This window comes from Bos javanicus, chromosome 21, assembly GCF_032452875.1.
Source record: "Bos javanicus breed banteng chromosome 21, ARS-OSU_banteng_1.0, whole genome shotgun sequence".
NCBI lineage: Eukaryota > Metazoa > Chordata > Mammalia > Artiodactyla > Bovidae > Bos > Bos javanicus.
The window spans coordinates 16,219,988-16,246,871 of record NC_083888.1 but is presented as its reverse complement, the minus strand read 5'-3'; positions in this window follow the sequence as shown (position 1 = coordinate 16,246,871).

Below are 26,884 nucleotides of genomic sequence, written 5' to 3'. Positions count from 1 at the left end.
CATGAAACTTGTCAAACAATTCCTCCTGGATTTGTTTTTCTTACTTTTACAGAATTGGCAATTATGAGAAAAATCATTATGCCTCAACATTGCATGTTGTTAGAGATCCTGCTCCAGAGTATCTTATCAATTGTTGGGAATTTTTCATATTTCAACAATCTTGTTTCTTGAGAATTGTTTTCTTTTTAATACTCTCACTATTGGAAAATAAGAATCTCTGATTTCAAGTTTTGAAAAGGTTTTCCAAAAAAAATTTTTTTTTCTCAAGTATTGCTCTTTTAGTGGAAATACAGACCAGTCTGACTACTTTCTGGCCTGGAGAAGTTTGTGTGCCCTACTGTGTTAATGTTCGGTCCAGTTCAGTCGCTCAGTCATGTCCAACTTTTGTGACCCCATAGACTGCAGCACGCCAGGCTTCCCTGTCCATCACCAATTTCCGGAGACGGCTGTTCCAGTGTTCCGCAAGAAGTTCCCAAGGAGGCAACGTGGATAAAGGGTACATGAGCTCTCTCTGAATTATGTCTTATAACTGCACGTGAATCTACGATTATCTCAAAACAAAAACTTTCATTTATAAAAGCAGCACTGGGAGTTCTTTTGCCCAGTGGTTAGAACTCCACGTTCTCACCAGTGAGGGCCTGGTTTCAAGCCCCAGTCAGCGACCTAAGATCCCACAAGGCACATGGTGTAGACAAAAAAAAAAGCACCACTGTGGAAAACAGTATACAGTTTCCTTAAGAAACTAAAAAGAGAGTTACCGTATGATCCAGTGGTCCCACTCCTGGGCATACATCCAGAGAAAACTCTAATCCAAAAAGATACATGCATCCCAATGTCCACTGCAGCATTGTTTACCAGAGCCATGGAGACGGCCTAAGTGTCCACTGACAGGTGAATGGATGAAGAAGATGTGGTTCAATGGAATATTGCTCAGCCATTAAAAAGAATAAAATAATGCCATCTGCAGCAACATGGATAGACCTAGAAATTATCATCAGATCAGATCAGATCAGTCGCTCAGTCGTGTCCGACTCTTTGCAGCCCCATGAATCCCAGCACGCCAGGCCTCCCTGTCCATCACCACCTCCCGGAGTTCACTCAGACTCACGTCCATCGAGTCAGTGATGCCATCCAGCCATCTCATCCTCTGTCGTCCCCTTCTCCTCCTGTCCCCAGTCCCTCCCAGCATCAGACTCTTTTCCAATGAGTCAACTCTTCTCATGAGGTGGCCAAAGTACTGGAGTTTCAGCTTTGGCATCATTCCTTCCAAAGAAATCCCAGGGCTGATCTCCTTCAGAATGGACTGGTTGGATCTCCTTGCAGTCCAAGGGACTCTCAAGAGTCTTCTCCAACACCACATTATATAAGCATCAATTCTTCGGCGCTCAGCCTTCTTCACAGTCCAACTCTTACATCCATACATGACCACTGGAAAAACCATAGCCTTGACTAGACGAACCTTTGTTGGCAAAGTAACGTCTCTGCTTTTTAATATGCTATCTAGGTTGGTCATAACTTTCCTTCCAAGGAGTAAGCATCTTTTAATTTCATGGCTGCAGTCACCATCTGCAGTGATTTTGGAGCCCAGAAAAATAAAGTCTGACACTGTTTCCACTGTTTCCCCATCTATTTCCCATGAAGTGATGGGACCAGATGCCATGATCTTCGTTTTCTGAATGTTGAGCTTTAAGCCAACTTTTTCACTCTCCACTTTCACTTTCATCAAGAGGCTTTTTAGTTCCTCTTCTGAAATAAGTCAAACAAAGATAAGCATCATATGATATCACTTATATGTGGAATCAAAATGTGATACAAATTAACTTATAAAACAGAACTAGACTCACAGACCTAGAAAATAAACTTACGTTTACCAAAGGGAAAGCAGAGGGAGGGATAAATTAGGAGTTTGGAATTAACATATACCAAAAAAAAATGTTATAGAGATCTTTTAAATGTTTACAATGGTTGAAAAAGTTGAGGTAATGAACAGTCTTTAAAAGTTTACTTAAACTACTTTGTGGTTTAAATCTAAGAAAATGAAAACACAGTTTCAAATATTTTGAGCATTCTTTAATACTTTTAATATGACAAAAAAGGATTCCCTCTGGGAATGGAAGAAAGTGCATATAGAGCTTTTTCCACCAGGCCCTGCAGTGGATACATTTTCATTGGATATTATCTATTTCATTTATCCTCATACTGACTTTCCAAGACTCAGATTATGATCTACAGTTTATAGAGGAAATTGCTGCTCAGAGAAGTGAAGCAATTTTCCAAAGGTCACACAGCTAGGAACTAGCAGGTCTGAGTTCAGGTTTGTGTCAGTTTATGGGGTTTATTTGGCCATGCCCCACCGTCTGTGGGAACTTTATTCCCTGACTACCCGGGCCCTCCTCACTGAGAGCGTGATCCTAACCCTTCAACAACCAGGGAATTTACTGGATTTATATATTTTCCATCACCAGGTCTGCCAGCCACTTAAGATACATCCATGATTCCCAGAAGCAGAAAAACTTTCAATTACAAGGCCCTGACTCACAATAGCAAGAAAAGGAAAAAATCAAAGGCCACTATCAAGTAAAAAACAAATTCACTCATTTTTAAAGACACAAATATACACGAGAACTAAATGCAATATGTGATCCTGGATTAGGTCCGGAACTGTGGGAAAATGTTTGAAATGAAATTAAATGAAAATGAAATGGAAAACACTAGTGGAGAAATCGACAAAATTTTAATAAAGTTCATTATTCTTTCCTTGTGGCTCAGACTGTAAAGAATCTTCCTGCAATGTGGGAGACCAAGGTTCACTCCCTGGGTCAGAAGGATCCCCTGGAGAAGGTAATGTCTACCCTCTCCAGTGTTCTTGCCTGGAGAATCCGTTGGACAGAGGAGCCTGGCGGGCTACAGTCCATGGGGTCACAGAGAGTCAAATGTGACTGAGGAGACTAAGCACGCGTTAATTAAATAACAGTTTTGTGTTGATGTTAATTTCTGGCTTTTGGTAATTATACTGTGGTTTTATGAGAAGATGTCCTCGTTTGGGGGCTTCCCAGGTGGCACTAATGGTAAAGAAGCCACCTACCAATGCAGAAGACTTAGGAGACGCAGGTTTGATCCCTGCGTTGGGAAGACCCCCTGGAGAAGGAAATGGCAACCCACTCCAGTACTCTTGCCTGGAAAAGTCCACAGACAGAGGAGCCTGGTAGGCTATAGTCAATGGGGTCGCAAGACTCAGACACAACTAAGCAACTAAACCACTGCCATCATGGCAATTCTTTATACTTTTTAAATAACTTTTCTCTAACTCTGAAATTACTTCAAAATATTTTCAATTTTAAAAATATTCTGTGAAATATTCAGAACAGCTATCCAGGTAAAACTCCAAGACGAGCATATTCTTACAAAGAAAGGTCTGCAAAAATATCACTCAGGTCCTGTTTTTTCATTCTTTCCTCTTTTCCCTCTCTCCATGAAAACAAAAATTAAAGAATGATTTGGGGGGCTTCCCTGGAGGCTCAGTGGTAAAGATAAAAAAGAAAAAGAACGATTTGGCTCCACTGTTGTTCAGTTGCTAAGTCATATCCAACTCTTTGTGACCCCATAGACTGCAGCACGCCAGGCTTCCCTGTCCTTCACCATCTCCTGGAGTTTGCTCAAACTCATGTCCATTGAGTCAGTGGTGCCATCCAACCATCTCATCCTCTGTGGCTTCCTTCTCCTCCTGTTACTGTTAAAAACCAACACAAATTCTACACCAAGGCAAGCCCTCTGCAGGTGTAAACTGGTCACCTTGAAAAAATTCTCTTGCACCTATGGCAGAAATCAAACCAGTATTGCAAAGCAATCATCAATCAATTAATATTAAACAAATATGTATATATTTTTAGAAACATTCTCTGGCTACTAAGTAACTGGATTGGGGGGAAGGGGTTTCTCCAGAGCAGCATTTTTATTTACTCGCTGTCAGCATGGGAAGTATGTCTGCCGCCCTGCAGGCGTCAGAGCTGCTGCCCTCTTGGCCCAGAATCCAAGTCAGAGAGTGCACAGTAAATAGGGAGCCACGGGCACCTTGCCGGTGAGAAACTACAGCACCAGGGAGACAAAGACCAGGGAGCTGGGCTTATGATCAAGCAAGAGGGGTCTGGAGGGTTAGCAGAGCCACATTCTGGTAACGTTTAATACAGAGAGCTGGGATACCCACATTCAAGAGAGAGCGATCATAAACGCCTGGATACCCACATTCAAGAGAGAACGATCTTAAACGCCTAGACACGAAATAACACGTAGAACTGGCTGTCTGGGCTTACGTAATATTTTATGTAATAGAAAACCCTAGAACACCCACAATTCAAGCCACCCCAGCTCCCCCCGGGGCTGACCTCCTGCAGTATTATCTTGCACAAAAGCAAATCCAGCCTGCAGCCCACCCCCAGGCTCCCAGCCTGCCTCGGATCCCTGCTTCCAAGTCGCGTGCATTAAAGAGCATCACAGTCAGGGAAAGCGGTAAGAAGGTGCTTTGTAAGTGTATGAGAAGGAGCGACTTATGCGACTTATAAATGTATTAGAAGGAGTGAGTTCTACGCTCTCACGTACCTCATCGCCTTGCACAGTATGATTAAGTTTCCGTGATTCTGTCTCTCTTTGACACCTACATATCAACAGTCCCTGCTGCACAGAGCTGACTTCTCTGAACACTCAAAACTGCTTCTTACACCACGCACACACCCAGAGGACGAGGCCAATTCTCCCCATAAATTTGTAAACTTGTTACCATAGAGACAGGCGCTGAGTGCTTCAAGGGTGGATCCGCAGTGCCACCTAGTGGGTTACAGGTTATCCTGCAGTCCCCCAACCACGCTGTTGGATGACAGGTTTTTTTTCCTTCTTCTTTTTTCCTGTTTTCTTTTTTCGCTCTCTAGTGTTCCCCTTCAAGATTTCTAGGGATGTTTCCACAAATATCTACTTAAACCAAAGGTTTGTTCATTCTGCTTTTATTTGAGATGTAATTGACACACGTACAGCACTGTATAAGTTCAAGGTGTTGGCTGACTCACATCCACCATGAAATGATTATCACAATAAACGTAGTGATCGTCCATCATCTCGCATAGGTAGAAAATTAAAGGAAAAGAAAAAAGTATTTTTCCTTGTGATGAAAACTCAGGACTTACTCTCTTAACGATTTTTGTGTAACATACATCCTTATATATCTTAATTACCTATAAATTATATCCATCATGTTGTACATTACATCCCAGCATTTATTTATCTTATAATGGGAAATCTGTACCTTTTCAGCACCTTCATCTACTCCCCTCTCCCTCTACTCCTGTCTCTGGTAACCACACGGCTGATCATTTTCCCTATGAGTTTACTCATTCAACCAAGTTTTTCGAAGCTGTTTGCTCCCCCCATGCAGAAATAGTGTCTGATGTCAGACCTGGCACAAGGGTTCTACCTCATTTTCTGAATGCTCTGTCCTTCTACTCCATACTGACTCTAGAGAAGTCAGGAGCCGCTGTGGAGGTCCCTTGAATGTCACGTACAGTGACGATAAACCAATCCCTGACATGTAGGAGAACAAAACTCATCAGGGATTTAAAATAAAGGATTAAGCCCTCCTTTATCACTTTATTCATTTGTTCAGCCAGTGTGGCTTCTACTTCACTAACGTGGATGTGCGGGGTGGAGGACCTTTTTTCTTTGTTTCTCTCTAAATGAACTTGTTACCAAAGAGTGTTTGGATCCGGTTGTTTGCTGCTCAAAAGCCAGTAAACAGGCCAGGCTGGTGGAAAGGCAAGTTTGCTTTGTTTCAGATGCAAGCAACTGGGGACATCTGTGCAAAGGCTGACTTCCCCCACCCCTTGGCAACCAGTGAAGGGAGAACTTTTAGAGACAGAAGGAGGGGGCAGTAGTTTGAAAATTCTTTGGCATCGCCTTTCTTTGGGATTGGAATGAAAACTGACCTTTTCCAGTCCTGTGGCCACTGCTGAGTTTTCCAAATTTGCTGGCATATTGAGTGCAGCACTTTCACAGCATCATCCTTCAGGATTTGAAAGAGCTCAACTGGAATGCCATCACCTCCACCAGCTTTGTTTGTAGTGATGCTTCCTAAGGCCCACTTGACTTCACATTCCTGGATGTCTGGCTCTAGGTGAGTGATCACACCTTCATGGTTATCTGGGTCGTGAAGATCCTTTTTGTACAGTTCTTCTGTGTATTCTTGCCAGCTCTTTTTAATATCTTCTGCTTCTGTTAGGTCCATACCATTTCTGTCCTTTATTGAGCCCATCTTTGCATGAAATGTTCCCTTGGTATCTCTCGTTTTCTTGAAGAGATCTCTAGGCTCTCCCATTCTGTTGTCTGGTCATCGTGTAGATAACTTCCTCCACCTGGTGTTTTAGTATCTATATGACAGCTCACAGGATATGGCTCAGAATTTTATCTATAGCCCTTGAGGAAGAACTAAAGGTCCTTGACTAAGCTAACTGGCTACATTATTATCATTTAGTCTCCTCTGACTGTTTTTCTTTGCTTCCACATTTCTCACTTCTCTGATTAAACTTATTCTTTGACTAAAGTTTTCCACAGACAAAAGGCAGGCGGAGAATATGATGCGGGAGGGCAAGGACTATAGGGTCCCGCTCCATTTCAAGCCTTCTCATTCCATCGTGGAGCAGAGAGTTAGTATCAATAAATTCAAGGTCTCCTGCCCCTGTTTTTTCCTGAGTCTGGGGGCGGGGGAGGGGTGGGTCTTCAGGGTCCACACGCCTACCTTCCTGCCCGTTTAGGGCTGTGACCACCCACCCCCACCACCAGGGCACAATGTACCACATCTGCCTGATCCAGCTGCGCTACATCTCATGGTCAAAGCCACCCTGTACAGCTCAGCCCGTCATCCTCCCTGGCGGTACATAGAAGAGGGGCACCCTCAGTGAACATCTCCGATTAGTAATCTGTCGACCAATATTTTTCATGCTTATGGACATGACCCAATCGAGGGCCCTGGCATATAAAGATGAAACTAGCCTCCTCTCGTAAGCTCATGGGCTCCTGGGGAGACAGACTTTTTAACAAAGTCAGAGCATTTACTGCAAGAAAGACCCAGGTCCACAATCCCTTAGTCAAAATGCTTGGGCCAGAGGGCTTCCCTGGTGGCACAGATGGTAAAGTATCTGCCCGCAATGCGGGAGACCTAGGTTCAATCCCTGGGTCAGGAAGATCCCCTGGAGAAGGGCAAGGCAACCCACTCCAGTATTCTTGCCTGGAGAATCTCATTGACAGAGGAGCCTGGTGGGCTACTGGAACTCTGAATTTGTTGGTTTTAGGAAAGTAATCAGTCTAAAGATTGTTTATTTCCTACTGTCTGCAGCAGGGCCTGGGATGTCATCTGTAATCAACCACACCCAGAATTTTGTAGTGAAACTCAGGAGGAGGAGTAAAAGAGAAATAAAGATGATCAAGAGCTTCATGGGAGCTCAGGCAGGATTTGCCACCAAATGAGGTTTAGCCTCAAAAAAGGAAAAAATTCTGCTTCTCAGCATTTTTGTTTGAGATGAGATCGGGAAGTGAGACCTGGCCAGAGAGCCTTGTAGATGGTGGGAGGCAGGTACAGGGACTCCGGTGAGGCCCACCCAGTGGGTCAGGGGTCCTAAAGGGTTGGAACCTTCAAGCCAGCTCTTCCTTGACTCTTAGACTCCTCAGCTCTGCCTCAAAACTTTGCAGGAAGCCTTCCCTGACTGCCCACCCTGCTCTATGTAAGCTACACTGCTGCTGCTGCTAAGTCGCTTCAGTCGTGTCCGACTCTGTGTGACCCCATAGACGGCAGCCCACCAGGCTCCCCCGTCCCTGGGATTCTCCAGGCAAGAACACTGGAGTGGGTTGCCATTTCCTTCTCCAATGCACGAAAGTGAAAAGTGAAAGTGAAGTCGCTCAGTCGTGTCCGACTCCTAGCGACCCCATGGACTGCAGCCTACCAGGCTCCTCCGTCCATGGGATTTTCCAGGCAAGAGTACTGGAGTGGGGTGCCATTGCATTCCAGTAAAAAGTTCCATGTGCTACTTTTCTGGTCCATAGACCTGAAATTCTTTCTTTCTGTCTCTGTTGAGTTACTCAGTCACATCTGACTCTTTGCGACCCTGTTCATGAGATTCTCCAGGCATGAATACTGGAGTGGGTTGCCATTTTCTCCTCCTTCCCAACCCAGGGATCAAACCCGCATCTCCTGTGTCTCCTGCATCGCAGGTGGATTCTTTACCCACTGACCCATGAGGGAAGCGGCTGAAATTCCTTAAGCACAAGCAACATTTTCTCTCCCTGGCACTAGCTGCCAATCAAAGTTTTTCGATCGCAGCCACTCACATCCCTGCAAGTACAATCACATTTGCCACTAGTAAGAATAACAGCAAAGCATTCATTAGGAATTTGGTGGGAAGGGTGGAGGGTGTGACTTTAGTCTCGGACACAAAAGGAGAGGAGACGAAGCCCCTTGAGGGTGGCCTGGACTTGTGTTTTCCCTCATCCTCAACTCTCAGGATTAAAAAGTTGTCTCCTACTCTGGCCAGGAGACAGACTCTTTTTCTGTACATTCATCCTCGAATCGGTGAAACTTCCAAAGCAGCCGTGTAAATATTCATGCAGTAAACAGGAGCGGGGGGAAGCCAGATGGAGGGGGTCTCCACAGTTATTTTTGCTTCGCTGTCAAAATATTTAACTGATACATAAATCTTTTAAAACACGTTCATTTGGAACTGCGTGCAAACATTTCCACGAACATTCATCTCCCCTCTGTCACTAAATGCGGCTTCCACTTCAGCATATCTTTCCCCACTTTATCCAGAAAGGCTGGATCCAAAACCCAGAATATAAGACCCAAAAGGACTTTCCTGGACTAGGAGGCAGGCCTTGGCAAGCTGACCCTGGCTCCTGCCTTCCCATCCTACTCAGAAATTAGCAGGCAAGACCACTCCTGGAGTTGTAAATAGATGCCAAGGCAGTTCAGAGAGCCAGGGGGAGGGCCAGCAGAGCGGGGATATTTCTGGAACATGTCTGTTCTCTGAGGTTGGATAAATCAGCCTGAACTGCTCAGAACTCTATTTCCTGCAAACAAGGGGAATGTAAAACCATATTACTGGTTCAGCGTGGGTTTTTTCTCAGGTTTTGAAGACATGCACAGCCTAACACCAAATATATTTTTAATACACTGGAAACGTGTGGTGGATTTTAATGAAAGTGATTAGACCCAGGAAAAGAAGTCGAGGTGATGTGAAGTCCATCCATCTGCCACGCTTCCCTCCCCGCCCCCACAACCAGGGCAGAAGTCAGGCGGAGCATCTACTCAAGTTCAGGGGAACTGCGCTGTGGCCCGCAGAGAGTGCCCAGCGCTGTACCCTGACACTAACAGCAAAGCTTCCAGGGAGGAAGACTCCAGCTTTGTGAATTCCCTTCCATGTGGCAAGCTTCCTTGGTGGCTCAGATGGTAAAGAATCTGCCTGCAATGCAGCCTGGGTTCGATCCCTAGGTTGGGAAGATCCCTTGGAGAAAGGAATGGCTTCCCACTCCAGTATTCTTGCCTGGGAAATCCCATGGACAGAGGAGTCTGGTGCGCTCCTGGGGTCACAAGGAGTCAAACACGGCTGAGTGACCAACAGTTTTCACTTTCCATGCAGCAAGATCATATGAAGGACCAACTTTTCATTCACCCTTGTCCTAAGCAGGGAGGGCAGAGCAATGCCTACATTTCCAGTGCGGCCGGCATGGCAAGATGCTGGTTCAGGTAGGCAAACAAGGGCCCCCGGAGATGCTCATCGACTAATTCCCTGAACCTGTGGCCACATGATCTTACGTGGCAAAGGGAACGCGGCAGAAGGGATTTTTTTCTAATTTATTTTTAATTGGGGTATAATTACTTTACAACGCTGTGTTGGCTTCTGCTGTACAACAAAGTGAGTCAGCTGTACGTACACACAGATCCTCTCCCTCCTGAGCCTCCCTCCCATCTTCCACCCCATCCCACCCCTCTAGGTTGTCCCAGAGCACAGGTTTTAGATCCCTGTGTCTCACAGCAAATTCCACTATTTCACATATGGCAGTGTATATGTTTCAGTGCTACTCTCTCTATCTGTCCTGCCCTGTCTTCCCACACTGTGTCCACAAGCCTGTCCCTTATGTCTGCATCTCCTCTGCGGCCCTGCAAACAAGTCCATCAGCACCATCTTTCCAGACTCCATATATATGCATTAATATATGATATTTGTCCTTCACGTTCTGACTTACTTCACCCTGTATAATAAGGCTCTAGGTTCATCCACCTCATTAGACCGGGCTCAAATGCATTCCGTTATATGGCTGAGTAATATTCCATCGCACACACACACACCACAGCCTCTTTATCCATTCACCTGTCGATGAACACCTAGGGCAGGTGGCGTTAAGCTGAGCATCCTCGGAGGGGAAATGATCCTGGATGATGGGGATGGGCCCAGGGTCATCCCAAAGGTCCTTACAAGAGGAGGCAGGAACGCCCGAGTCAGCAGTAGGAAATGTGGTGAGAGCAGAGAGGTTAGAGGGACGCAGGGAGGGGGCCATGAGCCAAGGGACACAGGTGGCGTCAAGAAGCTGGAAAAGGCAAGGAAGCAGAGGCTCCTCTGAAGCCACCAGGAGCAATGTAGCCTCGCTGGCCCCTCGATCTTGGTCTCTGACCACCAGACTGTGTCTTCAACCCTAGGGCGGTGGTGACTTTCATTATTGGGAGTGTTGACATCTTTTCTTTGTTTCTTTAAAACCTGTCCACAAGCGCTCTTTATAATTTGCTTTGTAGTCAGTAAGTCGTGTCTGAGTCTTCGTGCCTCCCTGGTCCCACTAAGCCACCTGGGAAGCCCACCCTCTACAATTAGACACTTCCTTAAAAGTCTCCTCGTTTAAATCATCTGAATGAATTCCACTTCCTGCATGGACCCTGACTGATGCATCTACGAGGAGGAATAAATACTTCTTCCCCTTTGACTAGAGAGGCAGAGGCAAGAACAAGCGGAGATGCACTTGACCTGGGTAGAGATGAAGTGGACAGGAGTCGGGGGAGAGTGCACGCGTGACTTGAATTTTCTCCATGAAGAAAAATGACAGTATAAGTGTTAGTCGCTCGGTCATGTCTGCCTATTTGCAACCACATGGACTGTAGCCCACCAGGCTCCTCTATCCGTGGGATTCTCCAGGCAAGAATACTGGAGTGGGTGGCCATGCCCTCCTCCAGGGGATCTTCCAGACCCAGGGATCACACTTGGGTCTCCTGCTTTGCAGGCAGATTCTTTACTGTCTGAGCCACCAGGGAAGCCCTTATGAAGAAAGGTGGAAAATTAAATGCTAAAATGGAATCAAGGCAGTGAAGCTTTGAAGAGAGTGGCCAAAGAAGTAGAAGGACCACTGTGAATTTTCAGAGGGATAACTCTGCCTCTTTGGGTGATTGTTTTTATCGACTGAGCCTCTGAGTCAGGTCACATGTATCTTCAGGGCTTTGCATATCTTCAGGGCTTTGCACTGTTCGGCTTAAGAAACCCCAACTATAGCTAACAGTCTAAATGATGTTCAGGGCAGCATGAGTTCATAGACTGAACAGGGCTCACTGTATTTGTCACATAGGGATTAACAGTGCTGGGCACATCAGTGAAGATCAGATGCACAAAGACTGCAGAGTAAGGGCCCTACCCCTTCATATCTTATCTTGGAATATGTCATGGCTTGAATTATCAGAGGAGGGTTCATGACTCCTAATTCATCGAGGACCAGGTCAACTGACTATGTAATCCACAAACACAGACGCCCATGGTAACGCCTTGAGACAGCATGGTGTGGTGGAACAAGTAAGGAGTCTGGATAACTTGACGACTCACTAGGTGTGTTTTGGCAAATCCCTTAAACTCCTTGCCTTTCCTCTTTCTCATCTGTAACATGAGGACACACACGTGTGTGCTCCATCGCTTCAGTCGTGTCCGACTCTTCACAACCACATGCAGCCCACAAGGCTCCTCTGTCCATGGGATTTCCCAGACAAGAATACGGTTGAGGGGTTGCCATTGCTTCTCCAGGGGATCTTCCCTGACCCAGGGATAGAAACCAGGTCTCCTGTATTGTGGGGGGATGCCTTACTGACTGAGCCACCAGGGAAGCCCCCCGGGAAGAGTGACTTACCTTCAAGTGCTCTGAGCCTTTGAGCCCTGAGAACCAGAGCTGAGCTGGGAAAGGCGGGAGAAGAAGGGAAGCAGCATTAGTCTCATTAATCCTGGAGCAGCACTTACTGCAGCACCTGCCGCAGAAAGAGTGCTGAGGGAGAGAATCTTCTAACACGCACACATTGAGAGAACCAGCCTATACTACAGACCCAAACCAGAGGCTCAGAAAAGTTAAGTCCTTCACCCAAGGTCACACAGCCAGACAGCATTCTTCCTTGGTGTGACGATGGCTAGGCGTGTCCTACTCCAGTTTCCTTTATTTGAACTTTGATCTACTTGATCAATGATTGCAATTGACATATGTCCACTACTATGAAATATATGGGCTTCCCAGGTGGCGCTGATGTAAAGAACCAGCCTGCCTGTGCAAAAGACGTAAGAGACACAAGTTCTCTCCCTGAATCAAGACGATCCCCTAGAGAAGGGATAGGCTACCCATTCCAGTATACTTGGGCTTCCCTGGTGGCTCAGATGGTAAAGAATCTGCCTGCAATGAGGGAGACCTGGGTTCGACCGCTGGGTTGGGAAGATCCCCTGGAGGAGGGCATGGCAACTCTCTCCAGTATTCTTGACTGGAGAATCTCCATGGACAGAGGAGCCTGGCAGGCTACAGTCCTTGGGGTCCCAAAGAGTCAGACATGACTGAGTGACTAAGCACAGCACAGCATAGCTGATTCACTTTGCTGTACAGCAGAAACTAACACAACATTATTAAGCAATTATACTCCAATAAAAAATTTTTTAAAAAAGAAAAGAAATATCTGATTTTCTAAGATGAGAGACAGTGGTCTCGGATCCACCTGTCTCCAGATGGTTCAGACAGTGAGCAAATTCAGCCAGCCCCATATCCCTTTGCTAAAACCCACACTGAAACAGCTCAATAATAAAAAGATGAATAGCCCAATTAAAAACTGGGCAAAGCATCTGAAAAGACATTTCTCCAAGGAAGATATGCAAATGGCCATTAAGCACATGAAAAGATGCTCAACATCGTTAGCCGTCAGGGAAATGCAAATCAAAGCCACAACCAGATTACCACTTCACAGCCACTGCTACGGTTGTCATCAAAAGGTCAGACAGTAGGGAGTTCCCTGGTGGTCTAGCAATTGGGATTCTAAGTTTTTGCTGCCTTGGCCCGTGTTTGATCCCTGGTTGGGGACTGAGATCCCAAAAGCCGAGAGGCACAGCCAAAAAAAAAAAAAAACTTTAAAAAATCAGGTAGTAAGAAATGTTGGTGATGATGTGGAGAAATTGGGACCCTGAGAACACACGATGGTGAAACCACTTGGGAAAACTGTCTGGAGGCTCCTCAGATGGTTAAACAGAGATTTATCACATGACCCAACAGTTCTCCTCGTAGGTACACACCCAAGAGAAATGAAGACGTATGTCCATACAAAAACGTGCATGAAAGTTCACAGCAGCGTTATCCATAAGAGCCAAAAGGTAGAAACACACCGAGCGCCCACAACCCAGTAAACAAATGAATAAGATGCAATGTATCCATGCAATAGAATACTATTCAGCCATGGCAAGGAATGAAGTACTGATACACGCTACCCACAGATGAACTTGAAACCTTCTGCTGCTCGAGGGAAGCCAGTCACAAAGGACCGAGTGGCATGCGACCCCGTGCAAGAAACGTGCAGAGCAGACAACTCTGTAGAGACTGGAAGCAGATGAGCAGCTGCCAGGGGCCCGGGGAGGGGAGATGGCATGAAAGGGTATGGGGCTGACTTTTGGAGTGATGAATGCTCTAAAATTCCCTGTGATGGTGGCTGCACAGCTCTGAATATTCGAAAGCCACTGAATTGTCCACTTGGAATGAGTAAGCTATACGGTGTGTGAATGACATCTCAATAAGCCTTTAAAAAAACCCACCATACTGCGCTCGCCTCAGCCACACACACACTAAACTCGGAACATACGGGAAGATGACCGAGGCCCATGTGGAGGGGACACGCAAACCTGTGACACGTTCCACATTTCATCTATCGTCAAAGCCAGACCCCCTCCCAAAAATGCTGAGACCGTTTTGGTCTGCTTTGCCTAAAGAGAGAATCCACCAACATAACTCGATTTTAAATGTTTTCTTTGTTTGATTTCATTCTATGCAAACGTATCATTTAAAGTCGAAAGCACACATTGTTTTTAAAAGTTGGTATGAGCTTTGGAAAGACACAGTCTGGTTCCCAGACCTGCCAGGGCTGAACCTTGGGACTGTAGGCTAGTCACTTCGCTCTGGGCCTGGGTCTCCTCACTGCAAAGGGGGGACAATGGTGCCTCTGCTGCCCTGTAATGGGGCTCAGGCTGCGCCTCACCAGGACATCCTGGGAGGAGGTGAGTGGGGCCACTGGCTGCATCTGCTCAGCTGTTGTTGCTATTGTGTCCAAGACTCTGTCACCCCGTGGACTGCAGCACGCCAGGCTTCCCTGTCCTGCACTCCTAGAGTTTGCTCAAACTGACGCCCACCGAGTCAACATGCCATCCAACCATCTCATCCTCTGTCATCCCCTTCTCTTCCTGCCCTCAATCTTTCCCAACATCAGGGTCTTTTCCAATGAGTCAGCTCTTCACATCAGGTGGCCAAAGTATTGGAACTTCAGCTTCAGCATCAGTCCTTCCAATGAATATTCAGGGTTGATTTCCTTTAGGATGGACTGGTTTATCTCCTTGCAGACCCTCAAGGGTCTTTCTCCAGCCACACAATTTGAAAGCATCAGTTCTTAGGCCCTCAGTCTAGAAATACTAAAATGCTAAGCAGGGACTTCCCTGGGGGCCCAGTGGCTGGGACTCAGTCCCAGTGCAGGCCAGGTTTAATCCCTGGTCAGGGGACTAGATCCCACATGCTCAACTAAAGATCCCAAATGTCCAACAGAGATCGAAGATCCCACGTGCTACAACTAAGACCCAGCCCAGCTAAACCAAAATTCATTAATGACACACTGACGATTTTTTAAATTAAATGAAATAAAATGCTAAGCAAAGTGAGGGTGCAACCTAAGTGAACGGCTAAACACAAAGGATTCCTTCAGCTGCAAATAACAGAAAACACTCTCACAAAACTGCACATCCTGAAGGACAGTGGGGACCAGGAGGTCTGGTCAGGCCCCCTGCTCAAGTGTGCCCTTCCCTGAGCTGCTGTCTTCAGACAAGAAGCAAGATGGCAACAGTGTTTGTGGTATGTGTGTGTGTGAACACTCAGTCATGTCCAGCGCTTTGCAACCCCCTGGACTGTAGCCCACCAGGCTCCTCTGTCCATGCGATTCTCCAGGCAAGAACCCTGGAGTGGGTTGCCATTTCCTCCTCCAGGGGATCTCCCCAACCTGTGTCTCTTGCATCTCCCGCATTGGCAGGCAGATTTGTTGCCACTGCGCCACCTGGGAACCTTGTAGACTGACGCTCGAATGTCCCAAGGTCTCATATCTTAGAGACTTAGCAACTCAGGAAGCTGAGCAGCGTTCTACATTGACGTTCCTGAATGTCTTCCTTCAGGACTGACACATGCTGAGCCCACCTCTGGGTCCTGGAAATCCTTACATCCCTGGGAGAATCAGATAATGATCAGAAAACAATGTTAAGACACAGTAATTCCTGATGGTGAACAGTGTTAAGCAAGAAAGAAAAGGTGCTGAGAGCCAGCATCCCTGGGGCGGAGGCTATACAGGGTGGTCTGGGAAAGCACCTCCAGGTAAGGGTGGAGGGTGTTGGGGAGGGCAGGGCGGGAGGGGACAGATCATGCCAGTCTTGGATGGCCCTGTGCACGAGGAGTTCTGCTAAATTCCAAGGAAAATGTAAAGCCATCAAAGGACAAACAGGGAGGACATCTGATGTGAAAGACATGGATTGAATCACGGCTCTGTCAAATGACTCACTTTTCCTGACCCTCAGTTTCCATGCCTGTAAAATGGGATTAAAAAGAACTTCCCTGGTGCTTCACTGGTTGGGAGTCTACCTACCAGTGCACGGGACATATGGGTTCAACCTGTGATCTGGAAGGACTCCACAGGGCGGGAGCAACTAAGCCCACGCACCACAACTGCTGAGCCTGTGTGCTCTCCACAAGAGAAGCTACTGCAGTGAGAAGCCTGAGCAGCTCAGCCAGAGAGTAGCCCTTGCTCACTGCAACCAGAGAAAAGCCAGTACACAGCAAGACCCACCACAGGCAAAAAAAAAATAAAACAATAAAAAATAAAAATTTTAAACTGGGATTAAAAATTCCTATCTCCGGACATCCCTTGTGGTCCGGTGGTTAAAACTCCTCATTTCCACCGCAGGGGTCATGGATTCAATCCCTGGTCGAGGAACTAAGATCCCACGTTGTATATTTGAAAGCTGCTACCAGAATAGATGGAGAAGGAAATGGCAACCCACTCTAGTATTCTTGCCTGGAGAATTCCATCCAGAATACATATCAAAAGTTCTCATCAAAAAAAAAAAAAAGTTCTCATCACAAGAAAAAAAAAAAATCGGTCACTACCTATGGTGATGGATGTTAACTAGACTTAGTGTGGTGATTATTGCACAATATATACAAATACCATTATGTTGTACACCTGAAACTAAAGTAATGTTATATGTCAATTATCTGAACTTAATAAATAAATAACTCATTTACAGGGTTACAAGGACAAAACATGAAAATGGAAAAGTACAGTACAGCCCACCCCCCCCAAAAAAAATATTAGCAACCTCTTCCATTTGTTTTTTTTAGAAACTGAAGCCTGAGATGTTTTGGGGGAGGTTGTCTGCAACCTACTTTGAAATGCATCAGAAAAGTAAACCATTTTGATGGGTCTGGAGTGTGGTGGGTGATGGTATGTATGCAATGAAACAAGTAGAATAAAATGTTAATGGAAGAGTCCGGGTGATAGATGCATGTCTATCCACTGTAAAATTCTTTGCACTTTTAGCTATTTTTGAAATTTTTAGTAATGAAATTTTGAGGAAGGAAGAGGTACCACTTTTTTTTTTTTTTTTAAAGAATTCCCAAATGCTTGCCGCTTCCCTCTCCAGTTTCTTTCTTGTCTGATGGTGTTAGCAAGTCACCTTACAGTCCTGCCGAGTGATTCGGTCCAAAGCGGGATAGCCACCTAGGCTTGACGTGGCTCCCGCTGTGCGCTGACCTTGACGGAGACAACGCTGTGGGCTTTGCAGGGAAGCCTCTGGCTAAACCGAGCCTTGGCCGCTGAAGAACGTGCGGGACTGCCGCCGCCAGAGGGCGCGCTCGGGGCGTCCTGCACTCGGGCCGCGAGGACCGCGCGGCGGGAAACCTTGCTCCTCCCCTGGAGCCCACGGCCCTTGCGACGACGTGACCTACAGGAAACAGCCCTTCGACCGGGACGGTCTCCCCGCAGATCCTGATGAAGGGAAGGAGGGAGCAAAGTAACACTGAGCAAGTGTCAGACAGTGCGAAATGCCTTCCATCACTTTTATGTCGTTCTAGTTATGAATTGGAGAAGGCGATGGCACCCCACTCCAGTACTCCTGCCTGGAAAATCCCATGGACGGAGGAGCCTAGTGGGCTGCAGTCCATAGGGTCGCTAAGAGTCAGACACGACTGAGCGACTTCACTTTCACTTTTCACTTTCATGCATTGGAGAAGGCAATGGCAACCCATTCCAGTGTTCTTGCCTGGAGAATCCCAGGGACGGGGGAGCCTGGTGGGCTGCTGTCTCTGGGGTCGCACAGAGTCGGACACGACTGAAGCGACTTAGCATGCATGTATGCATAGTTATGAATCAGTCTGAAAATAGAACGGGTGTTGAAGCGCAAAGGATACAGACGTCATTCCCGGCAGAGACTCCCTGGTTCTCCCCGGGCAGAGCAGCTTTTTTGGGGGTACTGACATTTCTCCCCAACCTCCACCCCTCCACGAAGGGACTCGGAGTAGCTGCGTCCCCAGGGCTGACAGAGCACTTCGTGGTGGCTTCCAGTGACCTCACCCAGCATCTGCAAGGAGGCTACGCACCCCACCCAGGTCTGCCCGTGGGGTTTCTTCATGTGGGGTTTCGGGTGGCAGGAAGAGGGAAACGGAGGGGGGAAGAGGTGGAGAAATGAATGTTAACTTTGAACTCTCCCACAGCTTCATCTAATGGAGACACTTTCAGAGACCATCTATCTGGTACCCTAGTTACCAAGATTCAGACCTAAGTTATCAATACCTCAGTATTTTAAAGTCATAATTACTCAAAGCCACTCTATACAAACCAGTAGTTTGCTCAAATTTTCCTTTTTGAGCCTGCATGGGTGCTAAGTTGTGTAAGTAAAAGCGTTAGTCACTCAGTGGTGCCTGACTCTTTGGGACCCCATGGACTGCAGCCCACCAGGCTCCTCTGTCCATGGGATTTTCCAGGCAAGAGTACTGGAGTGAGTTGCCATTTTCTTCTCCAGGGGATCTTCCCGACCCAGGGATTGAACCCAGGTCTCCTTCACTGCAGGCAGATTCTTTACCGAGTTAGGAGCTAAGTCACTTTAGTCTTATCCAACTCTTTTCGACTCAGTAGACTGCAGCCCAGCAGGCTGCAGCCCTCTGACCATGGGATTCTCCAGGCAAGAATACTGCAGTGGGTTGTCATTCCCTTCTCCGGGGGATCTTCCCGACCCATAGATGGAATCCAATTCTCTTGCATTGGCAGGTGGGTTCTTTACCACTAGCGCCATCTGGGGAGACCCGAAGTCTCAAATACTGTCCTCAGAAGCCTCTACCCCATGCCCCCATCTCTCCACCCAACAGACCAACCCAGAGCCTCTGGGTGTGAAGCTCCAAACCCCATGGGGCTTCTCAAATGTCAGCCACCTTATCCCCTCCTAGAAAGGAAGAGGGATTCTGCCAGAAAAGTCACCTCCTGACTTTAGACTTGCCAGATTGGGAGGAGAGGAGTTCTGAATCCCATGGAAATTTGGTTAGAAAGGATGGTATGTCCCAAATTTCGATTGGTGCTTCTTTGGTTTTAAAAACTTGTATTCACAAGTAATACATGTTAAGCCTGAGAAATAAGATGAGCATGGAGACAATTAAATTCATCCATGAACCCATCCTGAAATAAACAGTCCTGAGTTTTGATGTATACTGCACTGAACTTTTTTATTTCTGTGCATCTATTAACACACATGCCATTTTTCTTTAAAAATATAAGGTACATTATTTGTAACTTGTTTTGTTACTTAATAATGATCATGAGTAGCTTTCAATGGTTAAAGGATAATTTTTTAAGGATGAAAGTATGACTCTCCTACATATGTAAAATGAACACATGTTTAACATTTTATTTAATTCGTTACTAATGAGGGAACCATTAAGAGGTAACAAAGGAGAAGTCCAAAGTAGAGACAGGGACTTCCCTGGTGGTACAGTGGTTTAGAACCCATCTGCCAATGCAGGGAACAGGTTCCACCCCTGATCTGGGAACTAAGATCCCACACACCACAAGAGCAACGAAGCCCAAGTGCCATAACTATTGAACCCACCATCCGCAGCTACTGAAGCCTGCGTGTTCAAGAGCCCGAGCTCTGCAACAGAGAAGCCACTGGAACGAGAAGGCCTCCCACGGCAGCTAGAGAGTAGCCCCCACTCTCTGCAACTAGAGAAAGCCCTCATGCAGCAACAAAGACCCAGCACAGCCAAAATAAATAAATGATTTTAAAAAGAAAGAGACATTTCTGAGAAATACTGAAATGGATTTACAAACGAATGCGAAAGTAGGTTCTTCCACTAGAGAGGGGCTAGTCAAATGAACCGCCACTGGACAGAATTTATTTGCATGTCTATAATTATTTGCACGGCTATCTGTTGTGAGGATACAAAAGAGCCCAAAGGCCATGAAACGTGAAGAACCCCATAGAATCAGAATCAGTTAACCCAGGCGCTTCGCTGCTGGTCCAGTGGTTAAGAATCTGCCTCGCAATACAAAGGACAGGGATGCGATCCCTGGTCTGGGAAGATCCCACATGCCTCAGACAGAGCAACTAAATCACCACAACTAGAGAAACCCAGAGGGCAGCATGGAGACCCAGCACAGCCAGAAAAAGACTCAGGTAACCGAGTGGCTGTGCTTCCCACAGTGCCTAGTTTTCAACTGCGGCACAAATTTTCTCTTACACTGCATAAACAAATATATGTCCATGCTCTCTCCTTCAGTTCAGTTCAGTCGCTCAGTTGTGTCTGACTCTTTGTGACCCCATGGACTGCAGCACGCCAGGCTTCCCAGTCTATCACCAGTTCCTGGAGCTTGCTCAAACTCATGTCCATCAAGTCGGTGATGCCATCCAACCATCTCATCCTCTGTCATTCCCTTCTCCTCCTCCCTTCAATCCTTCCCAGCACCAGGGTCTTTTCCAATAAGTCAGTTCTTCGCATCAGGGGGCCAAAGTACTGGAGTTTCAGCTTCAGCATCAGTCCTTCCAATGAATATTCAGGACTGATTTCCTTTAGGATGGACTGGTTGGATCTCCTTGCAGTCCAAGGGACTCTCAAGAGTCTTCTCTAACACCACAACTCAAAAGCATCAATTCTTCAGTGCTCAGCTTTCTTTATAGTCCATACATGACTCATCCATACATGACTACTGGAAAAACCATAGCTTTGACTACACGGAACTTTGCCGGCAAAGTAATGTCTCTCCTTTTTAATATGCTGTCTAGGTTGGTCTTAGCTTTTTTTCCAAGAAGCAAGCGTCTTTTAATTTTATGGCTGCAGACACCATCTGCAGTGATTTTGGAGCCCCCAAAAATAAAGTCTCTCACTGTTTCCGCTGTTTCCCCATCTATTTGCCATGAAGTGATGGGACCAGATGCCATGATCTTCGTTTTCTGAATGTTGAGCTTTAAGCCAACTTTTTCACTCTCCTCTTTCATTTTCACGAAGAGGCTCTTTAGTTCTTCTTCACTTTCTGCCATAAGGGTGGTGTCATCTGCATATCTGAGGTTATTGATATTTCTCCGGGCAATCTTGATTCTAACTTGTGCTTCACCCAGCCCAGCATTTCTCATAATATACTCGACATAGAAGTTAAATAAGCAAGGTGACAATATACAGCCTTGACATACTCCTTTCCCGATTTGGAACCATTCTGTTGTTCCATGTCCAGTTCTAACTGTTGCTTCTTGACCTGCATACAGATTTCCCCAGAGGCAGGTCAGGTGGTCTGGTATTCCCATCTCTTGAAGAATTTTCCACAGGTGATTGTGATCCACACGGTAAAAGGCTTTGGTGTAATCAATAAAGTAGAAGTAGATTTTTTTTCTGGTATTACCTTGCTTTTTTGATGATCCAGTAGATGTTGGCAATTTGATCTCTGGTTCCTCTGCCTTTTCTAAATCCAGCTTGAACATCTGGAAGTTCACAGTTCATGTACTGCTGAAGCCTGGCTTGGAGAATTTTGAGCATTACTTTACTAGTGTGTGAGATGAGTGCAATTGTGCAGTATTTTGAGCATTCTTTGTCATTGCCTTTCTTTGGGACTGGAATGAAAACTGACCTTTTCCAGTCCTGTGGCCACTGCTGAGTTTTCCATATTTGCTGGCATATTGACTGCAGCACTTTCACAGCATCATCTTTTAGGATTTGAAATAGCTCACATGGAATTCCATCACCTCCACTAGCTTTGTTCATAGTGAGGCTTCCTAAGGCCCAGTTGACTTCACACTCCAGGATGTCTGGCTCTAGGTGACTGATCACAGCTCATGGTTATCTGGGTCATGAAGATCTTTTTTGTATAGTTCTTCTGCATATTCTTGCTACCTCTTTTTAATATCTTCTGCTTCTATTAAGTCCATACCATTTCTGTCCTTTATTGCTCTCTTTTTAATGGTCACATATTTTTATTATGTTGATATTTCTATAATTTATTTAGCAAACTGTTACTGGACTTCCAATTCTTCATTTGTATAAACAATACAGGGACATTTCCTTCACTTTGAATATCTTTGAACATTACCTGACTATATCCTTCAGATAAATTCCTAGAAATGGAAGTCTTGTGTGGAAGGATAGGCACATTTCCAAGGTTTCTGATAGCTGATGACAAATGGCCTTTATAAGCCTCTTTCTAACCCACTTTAAATCCACCCTCAAGTCCAAACTTTCTCAAGTCTGATATAGATTCAGAGACTTTAGGCTCCATTGAGGTAAAACAAAGATTGCCAGTTATTTCTCCAGCAAAAATAGGTTTATTTAGGATCAGAAAAGAATTGCAGTAAGCCACATGCAAACCCCTGGCAAAAACCAAGAGGAGCTTGCACAGCTGGGAAAGGAAGTGGGCGGGCTGTAACGTAGTCGGTGGCTTTTCATTGGCTGGGTTGTGATGGCCTCTCATTGGCTGAGTTCCTGTGTCCTGTTAGAGGGAGTTCGTTCTTCTTTATGGAGCCTGAGAGCTCCCTGATCTGGTCTTCCGACTCTATTTTAATTGAAGTTTCTTTTCATTAATATTTTAGATGCCCTTTAGCAAGAAATGACTCTTTGCACTGAAATTTCACTCGATTTCTCAGTAAAATTATTTGCTAACGAAGAAAAAACACTACAGAGTGTGAAATCAATGGAGGATTCAAACAAATGGGCAAATAAATCAACCTGCAGTTTCGTGCTTGCCAAGACGCTTCAGTCGTGTCTGACTCTTTGCGACCTCGTGGACTGTAGCCCACTAGGCGCCTCTGTCCATAGCGATTCTCCATGCAGGAATACTGGAGTGGGTTGCCATGCCCTCCTCCAGCGTCCCTCTTTTAGAGTCTGCTCCTAATGACCCCCTCTCCTCCCTGTCTCCTGGAGAAGGCAATGGCACCCCACTCCAGTACTCTTGCCTGGAAAATCCCATGGACGGAGGAGCCTGGTAGGCTGCAGTCCATGGGATCGCTAAGAGTTGGACACAACTGAGCGACTTCACTCTCACTTCTCACTTTCCTGCCTTGGAGAAGGAAATGGCAACCTACTTCAGTGTTCTTGCCTGGAGAATCCCAGGGACAGGGGAGCCTCGTGGGCCCCTGTCTATGGGGTCACACAGAGTCGGACACAACTGAAGTGACTTAGCAGCAGCAGCAGCAGCCTCCCTGTCTCCAACACCACCGAGAACTTCTCCCCACCTTCTAGCACCCTCTGCTCAGAAGCAGAGAGAAAAGAATCCTTCAGAACACTGATACCAGGACTTCCCTGCTGGTCCAGTGGTTAAGACTCCACGCTGCCCATGCAGGGGACCCAGGTCTGATCCCTGGTCAGAGAACTAGATCCCACAAATGGCAACTAAGATTTGGCACAGCCAAATAAATTTTAAAAAAAGAAAAGAACATCAGTGTCTTGAGACCCAAGTTTTCCCACCCCTACTTTTTCCCAGTTAGAGTGATTTCCCAGCACTTTTGAGCAGAGATGGAGGGCATCTTGTCCTACCAAGCCTGTTATCAAATTACTCTGATAACATCCATCAGGCAAGTTCACTGGGAGATTTGGACAATGTTGAACTTTACCCAAACCCCATTCTTCCAGCAAACAAAGATGGTTAAGATGTTTCCCCGCAAACTTGTATTTTCCAAAGTCCTTCCATCCTTTTGCATTCTGGAAAACAGAAAGCATACCACAAAGAACTGTCTTTCCCTTCTGACTTAGATAAGACTTGCTGTCAGGCTCTCTCATGACTTCCATAAGACTCACAGATGCCCCACTTACTACCTGTGATGGGGCCAGACACAGCCCCTCCCACCTCACGTTCTTTGTGATTGCACAAACTATTGGTCCGCCTGAAACTAACCAGACACAGAGGCAACACTTCCTGTCCGGCTGACTGAGCCGCCCCCCTGATTACAAAAACAAGTCCAGTTGTACAACCACCCCATTGACAACTTGTCTGCTCCTCCCTAGACAAGTTTAAGGTATTTTTTTAAGGTTCTTTTTTTATGTGGACAATTGTTTAAGTCTTTATTGAATTTGTTACAGTATTGCTTCTATGTTTTGGTTTTCCCACCACGAGGCACGTGAGAGCTTATGTCCTCAACCAGAAATCAAACCCGCACTCCGTATATTAGAAAGTGAAGTCTTACCCACTGGACCAGCAGGGCAGGCTCCAGGACTTTTCTACTCTCCCCTACAAGACACTCAAATCTTCAGATCTGGAGTATCCTGCCTATTGCAATGGCTTAAACCAAGTCAGTGACATTGGTTTGATTTTTGTTTGGTTTCATAGAGGAGGGTGGGAGTGATGGGGCACCTCTAACACACTTCTCTTAACTCAGAGTGCAATTCTCTCTCTGGCTCTCCTCTCTCACTCCCAGAAGCTATCAGCTGGAGGTAATTTCTAGTAACTCCCAGCAAAAGCCGAGGTGTGTCTGCTCCCACCAAGGATCCCATCCCAGGACATCTCTGCCTATTTCCTTTCTTTAAGGGGAGAATCCCATGGACAGAGGAGCCTGGCGGGCTACAGTACATGGGGTCACAAAGAGTGTGATATGCCTGAGCGTGCATGCACACACACACACACACACACACACACACACACACACACCTAGCCCATAGGAGTCTTGTGTACATCACAGACACACATACACACACACACAGCCCATAGGAGTCCTGTGTACATTAGAAGGAGTCCACCTTGACAGATCCAGCACCCTGGTCCTGTCATGGGGCAGAACCTTTAATACAAGTTAATCACTAAAGGGATATTGCCTATAAGCGTTAATTATACGTAATGGCCCATCTCTGGTAACCCTGCCTCCCAGGTAATGAGCATTAAGCTAAAACACCTTTGTTCAGCTCACAAGAAACGTCTCCACCAGCTCCACCCAGGATTGGTTGTAGGCAGGAAGGCATTAACATATAGCTACCCCTCCACCTTCCAGGTCTCCCCGCTCCGCTTTTAAGTATAAATGAAGCCTGAATTATAACTCAGGGAAGATGGTTCTCTGGGACGCTGGTCTGCTGTCCTCTCAGTCAGCTGGGCTTTCCCCGTAAAGTCACTGTGGCTCGCTCCAGTAACTCGGCTCTCGGTTTACCAGCCTGACACAGCGAGCGCTAGGAGCGTGGGCTCGTGATAAGCTGGGACAGACTCCCAGCGTAAACGAGGAGCAAGCCAGCTTTTAAACCCCATCCCTCCCCTCCCCTTCCGCTGGGCATTCCAGGTCAGGACTCGGCCGACTCCTCTGTGAGTGGCTTCATGGCGGACAGCCGTGGAATCTTCTGGAAGGACGGGTAGGACACGTGGAGATGGGGGGCGGGGAGGCGTGAAAGCAGAGGAAGGGTCTTCCAGGCGGAAGGAGTGCTGGAGCGGCGTCCCAAAGTGGGCAGGGAGGAGCAGCCCCTGGGGGCGGAGAGCTGCTGCTGGAGCCCAGCTCCGGGGGCTCAGAGCGAGGTCCCCCCTCAGGCTGAGTACCCACACCACCCAGACCAGTCAGGCAGGGCAGCCTGGTGACTCAGACAGCACAGGCCTAGGAGCTGTGAACTGAACCGGCCCCTAGGTTGGTCATCCCCAGAACCTTAGAAAGTGACTATGTTTGGAGATGGGACCTCTAAAGAGATGAAAGTGAAAGTCGTGTTCAGCTCTCTGTGACCCCATGGACTGTAGCCCACCAGGGTCCTCTGTCCATGGGATTCTCCAGGAAGAATACTGGAGTGGGTGGCCATTTCCTTCTCTAGGGGGACCTTCCCAGCCCAGGGATCGAACCTGGGTTTCCTGCATTGCAGGCGGATTCTCTACCATGTGAACCACCAAGGAAGCCCATTACAGAGGTGAGTGAGTGAAGTCGCTCAGTCGTGTCCGACTCTTTGTGACCCCATGGAATGTGACTGTGTTTGGAAACGGGACCTTTAAAGAGATGAAAGTGAAAGTCATGTTCAGTGGTGTTCAGCTCTCTGCGACCCCATGGACTATAGCCCACAAGGCTCCTCCATCCATGGGATTTTCCAGGCAAGAGTACTGGAGTGGGGTGCCATTGCCTTCTCCAGGGGATCTTCCCAACCCAGGGATTGAACCCAGGTCTTCCACATTGTAAGCAGATGGTTTACTGTCTGAGCCACCAGGGAAGTCCACTTTAAAGAGGTAAGAAGGTTAAATGAGGCCACTAGGGTGGAGCCCTGTCCCATCTGACTGGTGTCCTTATAAGAGGGAGAGACCCCCAGGATGCACAGGCACAGGGAAGAGCCCCTGTGAGGACGCAGTGGGGGGCAGCTATCTGAGGGCCGAGGGGAAAGGTCTCAGGAGAAACCAGCCCTGCCAGCACCTTGGCCTTGGACTTGCAGCCTCCAGAACTGTGAGAAATCAACATCTGTTGTTTAAGGCCCTGGGTCCTTAGAGTGGGTTTTTGTTAGAGCAGCCTGAGCAGGAGTCAGCCTCAGACTCCAAACCTCCATGCGTGCTCAGTAGCATGCAAAGGGTCCAACTCTTTGTGACCCCATGAACTGTCGCCCGCTACGTTCCTCTGTCCATGGGCTTCTCCAGGCAACAATGCTGGAGTGGGTTGCCAATTCCTTCTCCAGGAGATCTTTCTGACCCAGGGACTGAACTCATGTCTCTCGTATCTCCTGCACTGGCAGGCGGGTTCTTTACCACTAGTGCCCTGTGGGAAGTCTCCAGACCTCCTTACTGGGTACCAAAGGCCTCACTCAGCCTCTCTGAGTCTGTCTCCTGATGTGATGCATAAGACAGAGAGAAAGCCCACCCAGGGCAGCCATGAAC